General features: G+C 40.2%; 1 pseudogene across 1 annotated transcript; it reads left to right on the forward strand.

Annotated features, from left to right (window-relative positions):
• Positions 1–873: 873 nt before the first annotated feature.
• Positions 874–1,932, forward strand: LOC145806282 (cysteine proteinase inhibitor 12 pseudogene; annotated as a pseudogene). Its single transcript, XR_014349206.1, has one exon. The product of XR_014349206.1 is annotated as a cysteine proteinase inhibitor 12 pseudogene (transcript).
• Positions 1,933–7,155: the final 5,223 nt, after the last annotated feature.

The raw sequence follows: 7,155 nt of genomic DNA on the forward strand, positions 1-7,155 counted from the left end.
TATACTCCGTTGAACTTTCCGATGCGGTCTGTGGAGCAAAGAATGGCAGGGCTGTCGGATGTGGAGGCCAATCAGTATACTTTGAAGGCATGTGTGGAAAGCATGACGGCGGTCACAAATTTGTCGAACCGGCTGCAGAGTAGGACAAATGAGGTGCAGCATTTAAACTCCCAGCTGGCTCTGCTCCAACGCATGTATAAGGATGCGCGAGCAGAGATTAGCGTGCTAAGGGCAGAAAACAAGGAGCTGAAGCGGAAGGCCACCGTAATGTTCCGATTTGGAGGGCCGCCATATGCTGCAGTGGAGGAGCAGGGAGTAGTGATCATGCCCAGTGGAGTGGGAAACACGGAGGCAACGCCGGTAAGGGCCGCCCAGGACGGAGGCAAAAAGAAAAGACTGGCGGCAGAGTAGAGAAGAAGTGAGGTCGATGTGTGGCCGCTGCAGAAAAGAAAACAAAGCTTTGGTGGTTGTTGTTTGTTGTTTGTATTTTTTTTTTTTGTTTTTTTTTTTTTTTGTGTAAAATTATGATCGGAGTGGATCCCGGAGAGGAATAAAATACGGGTGTTTGGCAAAGTTGTAAATGGTTTGATTTGTTTTTTTTTTTTTTTTTTTTTTTTTTTTGCTTGTGTAATAATAAAAAATATATATATATATAGATATATAAAAAAAAAAAAAGTGGGGAACAATATGATGTCTGAGAGTATCAATGAAGGTTTAGAATAAAAAAAAAAATTGATGAAAAAAATAAAGTGGGCGGTTGCTGTTCAAAAAAAAAAAAAAAAAAAAAAAATAATGGAGGAAAATAAATATAAAAACAAAGAAAGTGAGGCACTTGAGGATGTTTTTGAAAAGAATATAAAAACAAAGAAAAGAAAGTGGGGCACTTGAGGATGTTTTTGAAAAGAAGAGATGAAATCACGTGGGAAGCTTTGCTGTGCTGGAAGTCACTAACACAATGAAATGAAAGTAGAGAGGTCTATCTTGTTGTTCTGCTTCTCTGTTGCGATATTAGTCCCAGCGGTGGTAGTTGTATCTCAAATTCAATCTCAAGAAGAAGGCTTTATTTGTAGCACAAACATGGCTACTCTCGGAGGAATACACGACTCTCATTCGTCCAACCAGAACACCGCCGATATCGATAATCTCGCCCGATTCGCCATCCAAGAACACAACAAAAAAGAGAATACACTCTTCGAGTTTGTGCGGGTGGTGAAGGCACAAGAACAGGTGGTTGCTGGTGCGTTGCACCATATAACTCTTGAGGCTGTTGATGCGGGTAAGAAGAAACTCTATGAGGCAAAAGTTTTTTTTTTTTTTTTTTTTTGTGAAGCCATGGATGAACTTCAAGGAATTGCAGGAATTCAAGCATGCTGGTGATGTTGGTGACACTCCTGCATTAACCCCGTCAGATCTTGGTGTTAAGAAAGATGGGCATAGCCCAGGATGGCAAGCAGTGCCAACACATGATCCTGTGGTTCATGATGCTGCGCATCATGCTGTGAAAACCATCCAGCAGAGGGATTCAAACTTGACTCTGCAGGAGAAGATTAAAGAGTTGAAGGCTGAGAAGAATGAGCTTCGTGACGAGAAGCAGAGGCTGAAGGTTGAGAAAGAGAGATGAGAGGTCCGGCGGGCGGCCAAGGCGAGGCTGCCGCCCGCCGATGAAGCGAAAATACTAGGTTTTCAACCTAGCTCTGATACCATGTAAGAAATTATGTATTATTGATTGATTGATATCTTACAAGATTGATGTATTGATGTTATTACAAGATTGATGAATTACAATTCCTATACAATCTATATATAGAAGAAAATGTGGTAGTAGGTGTAGTGGAGGTGATAGTGGGTTAGGTGAAGTGGAGTGTGTGGTGAAGTGGAGATAGGTGAAGTGGAGTGTGTAGTGGAGTAGGTGAAGGTAAAGATGGGAAATTCTAACAGAAACTTTATGCAAAACTGACTAAATGTGAATTTTGGCTTGACAATGTTATGTTTTTGGGGCATGTAATCAGTAAAGATGGAATTTCAGTTGATCCACAGAAAATTGAAATAGTAGTGAACTGGCCTAGACTGACAAATGTTACCGAATTCCGAAGTTTCCTAGGCTTAGCTGGGTATTACAGAAGGTTTGTCAAAGATTTCTCCAAAATTGCTCTACCACTGACACAGCTGACTCAGAAGGGGATATCATTTGACTGGACCGATCAGAGGGAATCAGCTTTTCAAGAGTTGAAAACTCGCCTAGTGTCCGCACCGATTCTCACCTTACCCTCAGGTACGGATGGTTATACTGTATTTAGTGATGCTTCTCATAAGGGTTTGGGGTGTGTTTTAATGCAGAATGGGAAAGTGATTGCGTATGCTTCCCGACAACTGAGACCGCATGAAAAGAACTACCCGACCCATGATCTAGAACTTGCTGCAGTAGTGTTTGCACTGAAAATTTGGCGTCACTACCTTTATGGGGCTACATGTGAGGTATACACAGACCACAAAAGTTTAAAGTATTTCTTCATACAGAAAGAACTGAACATGAGGCGGCGGAGATGGTTAGAACTGATTAAAGACTATGATTTGCAAATTTTGTACCATCCCAGGAAAGCTAATACTGTTGCCGATGCATTGAGTCAGAAATCGATTGGAAATTTAGCCTGTTTACTCACCGAACAGAAAGAGTTGCTATGTGACCTTGAAAGACTTGAAATTGAGAATGTTTTGCGTGAACAAGGTAGAACAATAGCCACTATTTCTGCTCAATCGGCACTGATTGAAGAGATTAAAGAGAAATAGCAACAGGATGACTTCTTGAGGAAGATCATCGAAGAACGGGAATCCAAACCGAGGCCGGATTTCAAATTTGAGAATAATGTGTTGAAATTTCAGGAAAGATTGTGTGTACCAAGTAATTCTGAACTGAAAAGAAGAATTTTACAAGAAGGCCACAATTCAAAACTGTCTATCCATCCAGGAAATACAAAAATGTATCAAGACTTGAAATTGAATTTCTGGTGGCCGGGAATGAAGAAAGAAATTGCTGATTTTGTGTCAAAATGTCTTCATTGCCAATAAGTTAAAACCGAACATCAACGACCCGCAGGTTTACTGCAACCCTTACCGATACCGAAGTAGAAATGGGAACATATTACTACGGATTTTATTGTTGGTTTACCTCGCTCCAGTAAAGGTATGGATTCACTTTGGGTTATTGTTGATAGATTGACGAAATCTGCTTATTTCTTACCTGTCAAAACAATTTATAATGCGGACAAATTGGCTATACTCTATATTGATGAAATTGTGAGATTGCATGGAGTACCTGTGTCCATTGTTTCTAATAGGGACTCGAAGTTTACATCGAGATTCTGGCAAAGTCTGCAAACTGCATTGGGTACTGAACTGAGGCTGAGTAGTGCCTACCATTCTCAGACAGATGGTCAGTCAGAAAGAACCATCCAGACTCTAGAAGATTTACTGTGGATGTGTGTTCTTGATTTCTAGGGAAATTGGGAAAGTCATCTACCGTTGGCTGAATTCACCTACGACAACAGTTTTCATTCAAGCATTAGTATGGCGCCTTTCGAGGCTTTACATGGTAGGAAATGTCGATTTCCTATCTGCTGGGCAGAAGTTGGAGATGGGCCTTTACTTGGGCCCGAGATTGTACAAGAAACTACTGAAAAAGTGAAACTGATTCAATAAAGATTGAAAACCGCACAAAGCCGATAGAAAAGTTATGCGGATGTCCGAAGGCGAGACAGAGAGTACGAAGTGGGTGATCATGTGTTTGTAAAAGTGACACCGATGAAGGGCCAGACTCGTTTTGGAGTTAAAGGAAAGTTAGCGCCGAGATATGTCAGACCGTATGAGATTATTAAGAAAATCAATCCGGTGGCGTATCAAGTAGCGCTTCCTCCTGAAATGGAGCATATGAATAACGTGTTCCATATTTCTATGTTGAGGGATTACCTTCGGGATCCCTTCCATGTGATTGAGCCTACTCGTGTAATGCTAAGTGATAACTACACTTATGAAGAACGGCCTATTCAAATTGTGAACAGACGGATCAAGAAGTTAAGGAACAAAGAGATTCTGTTAGTGAAAGTTGACTGGCAAAACCATGGTGGCGTGTATGCCACTTGGGAGAGGAAAGATGATATGATCAAGAAATATCCTGAATTGTTCCTACTGAATCCTGTTTTCTTCCAAAATGAAGGTAATTCGAGTTTGGAGGACCAAATTCTTTATAAGGAGGGGAGACTGTGACAAACCTCACTCCTGTTTACTAATAACACTACTGATTAGTGCTAATCTATGATTAAGCATGTTGATTGACTGACTGACTGAATTACTAAACTGATTGATTGATTGTGCTAGTTTAAATACAATTTTATCTGTTGACTGTTAAATTATCTGTTCATGTTTTATGCTTTAAACTGCAAATTGAAGGCCTTATCGGCGACCGAATCTGAAATTGATTGATGTTTTGTGCTAATTAAGATTTATATGATTTTATGGTATATTTAATTGAAATGTGATTTGGTATGATTAAATTAGATTTAAATAAGCTAAATTACAAGAGTTTGACTTATTTACGAGAATGCCACTTAGTGGACTTTCATGAGCCTTTTAGTTGATCTCTAATGTTAGCATTACAACACTTCTTCAGCCCATTTTTCTTAGACTTAGCCGACTAGAGAGAGAGTGAGAGGGAGGAAAGAACTTGATTTCAACCAAATTACTTGGAAACTTGGTAGAATTGAAGAGAGAATTAGCAAATTGAGCCTCTAAACTTGTAATTGAGGAACCTAGGTAAGGATTTCAACCTCTCATTGATGTATTTATGTATTGTCTTGCATGGTTCTTGGGAGTTTAGTGATCTAAGTCAAGTTTTGGTCTAAAAATGTTGAATTGAAGCTTATCTCATGCATGCATGTGCATCTCTTGAAGTTTGAGGTTGTTTTCAAAGAAATTCTTGCATGCATGTCCATATTATTGTTATAGTCCATGAATTCATCTTGTTAGAGAAAGAATTGGCTCATTTGTTCATGTTTTGGAAGCTTGAAGTTGATTTAATTCATACATGTTATGTTTTACATCATGTCCATGGAATTTGTTTAAATTGTGTTTTAATTGAACTACCTTTGGGCTTTGATTTCTCAAATTGATCTTCAAAACATGTTATATTATGAGTTTTAAAGTGTTTTCCAGAAAATTAGCCTAAAAGGATCGAATTTGGTATATTGAAACTTGATTTTGAGCTTGAGGTTCAAATATGGAAATTCCAGATTTTGGACTCCCGCTCGAGCGAGGTAAGTGGCGCTCGAGCGGAAAATTCGTGTATCTAGCACTTTTGTTGTGTTTACAGTCCACTCGAGTGGGGTTTTGAATACTCGAGCGAGGACTTGTGTCACACACTCGAGCGATTGTCGAGCGCCCATCGAGCGTGATTTTCACACATCCGGTACTTTTGCAGTCCGCTCGAGCGTGAAAGTTTACGCTCGAGCGGAGACTTTTGTTTGCATGTCCGCTCGAGCGGGGAAACCCACGCTCGAGCGGGACCTCTGTTTTTTGAAAATTTTGAAAATATTTTTAAAGTGCATCTTTGCATCCTCATTTCATTCTAGGCATTCCTAGGCCTAGTTTAAGGCATCTTAATGAGGATATTGATGTAGAACCACACCGAGTCAAGATAGGGGTTAAGTTATTATTTCCCAACTGTGTAGCTTAGTGTGTGTTCACTCTGTAACTGTGTAGGGTTGGCATCCGAGGACGCATACTAGCTTATCTGTGGCCCAGAACTCTGTGAGTAACAATGTTGTAAAGATATATTCAATAATGATTATCTTCTGAACAATCGAACTGTACTGTTTTCTAAAATGATACTGTTACTGAATGAATGATGTTCTATTTGTGAATTGTATTCGTGGCATCCATAGCAACTTACTGTTACTGTACTGTATTGCTACTGTTACAGAGATCTCTGTCGGTTCCCATGTTGGAACCACTACTGTTTACTGATACGATGACCATCATTGACTGTTCGGTCTGTTAAGACCTACTGCACTGTTTTGCTATTGGGTGTACCACATATGACTATTATAGTTTCTGAATTACTGTATGGCATGAATTATGAGCCATAAACTGAATGACTGATATACTGATAAATGACTGTTTTCAATACTGAAAGGACATTCATTCTTAACCTCTTTACGCATATGTTATTCACTGGGCTTTAGCTCACTGCTCATATATATATGTAGGTGTACAAGCACCGGACCTTTGCTAGGAGCGTTGGGCTAAGCTCCCGATTTGTCAAAGCCAACCACTGTGCCTTACTGAGAGGTTCCAAGTCCTTCAAGCTAGGGCTTTTGGGGTGTTTTAGTTTCCCCATTTTTTGTATCTGTTTTGTAATTACTGTATAGACTGAATGACATGTGTACCCGTACTGTATTGTTATGGTAGGGATCTGTTCCCTAACCTGAATATCTGTACATGATGTATGTATGTACTGTTTTGTTCTGAATGTGTATATGATATGAAAAGTCTTTTTGCATACAGACCGTCACAGCTCATTGGACATCTTTTAATTACTGTTTTGGCTTCCGCCAGCCCCTGTACTCTATATTACTGTCTTACTGTTAAGCAGGCCTTCGGTAATCTCGGATTACTGGATGGTTACGGTGCTAAACCCATAAGGGCGGGTTTGGGTCGTTACAATTATATTCCTTATATTGTTTAGAAAATGGCCCATCCCTTAGAAAGACAGAAATGGGCTTTTGATTTTTAATCTGCTAGCCCACATTTAGTAAATTAATTGAGCCCAAAATTTTACTTGGCCCATCATGCCCCTTCTGTGGCCCATTCAACAACATTTTAATCCCCTTATCTCTTGATCTTCCCCCCACCTCCACTACAGCACCAAAGCTATCCCCAGACCCTTCAACTCCTTCGTTCCTTCGACTTTCCCTTTCCAAGCTTCCACGTGTCCTCCTTGCCCCATCGACTTCCATTTCGGCGGCGATAGAATCGCCTGAAAATGCTGGTCGGAAAACCTTTGGCCACACTTTCACTTGGCGACGCACTGTCTTGGACAAAAATTTCAAATGCACCATTGACGATCGTCCTTCCACCTTCACCTTCATGAACGCCGGTAGAAAA

Source organism: Camellia sinensis, chromosome 13 (assembly GCF_055761805.1).
Source record: "Camellia sinensis isolate YWXY chromosome 13, ASM5576180v1, whole genome shotgun sequence".
Lineage (NCBI taxonomy): Eukaryota > Viridiplantae > Streptophyta > Magnoliopsida > Ericales > Theaceae > Camellia > Camellia sinensis.